This window comes from Numida meleagris, unplaced genomic scaffold (assembly GCF_002078875.1).
Source record: "Numida meleagris isolate 19003 breed g44 Domestic line unplaced genomic scaffold, NumMel1.0 unplaced_Scaffold396, whole genome shotgun sequence".
Lineage (NCBI taxonomy): Eukaryota > Metazoa > Chordata > Aves > Galliformes > Numididae > Numida > Numida meleagris.
This window is the reverse complement of record NW_018364618.1, coordinates 54,056-54,741: the sequence shown is the minus strand read 5'-3', so window position 1 is coordinate 54,741 and position 686 is coordinate 54,056.

Sequence of the window (686 nt, the reverse complement as noted above, 5' to 3'; positions counted from 1 at the left end):
GAATGGAAACAGCTTCCCCAGCTGTTCTCTCAGTTTTGAAGCTTTGCCACCGAATGAAGCTGAAAGGTAAGGAGTGAGCATCTACCTCCCTCTGGCCCCAAGAGCTGCAATAATTCTTCTTGTCCTTGCTGCGTTGCCATTTCCATCATTATCCTGGCATCATTAGTGCATAAGAGAGGTCAAAAGGCAAGAACTATCCAGATCCTTAGACATCTGAAGTGCCAGGAGTGCCTGGAATTTGAATTAATCTTGGCTGATCTATGTGATCAATGGCTAACCATAGGCCTCCTACATTGCTTGGCTACCACATCCCTGTACTTCTGTCTTATCAGTCATGATAATATATGTGTCAGAAATATTTCTGACTTTCTTAACCTGAAGAGCTCTGTTGGAGCCAGGTCCCTGCCCTGTATGCAGAAGGAAAAAGGGGAGAGCCCAAGCCAGACCTGCTTTTGGAAGGGTATTTCTGGAGGGATGGGAGGCCGTGTGCAGAAGGTGATGTGGTTCAGCAAAGGAAGTGACAGTGCTCAGCAGCTCAGAGCTCACCTCGTGTATCAGATATCCTGGAAGCCACAGGAGAGAGGAGATGGCAGTGAGGCAGAGAAATATAGAGTGACCCGATTGCTTTGAGGCCCTGGGGAAGGCTGCTTGGGGCAGAGCAAAACAGCTCCTAGCTAAAGAAATGC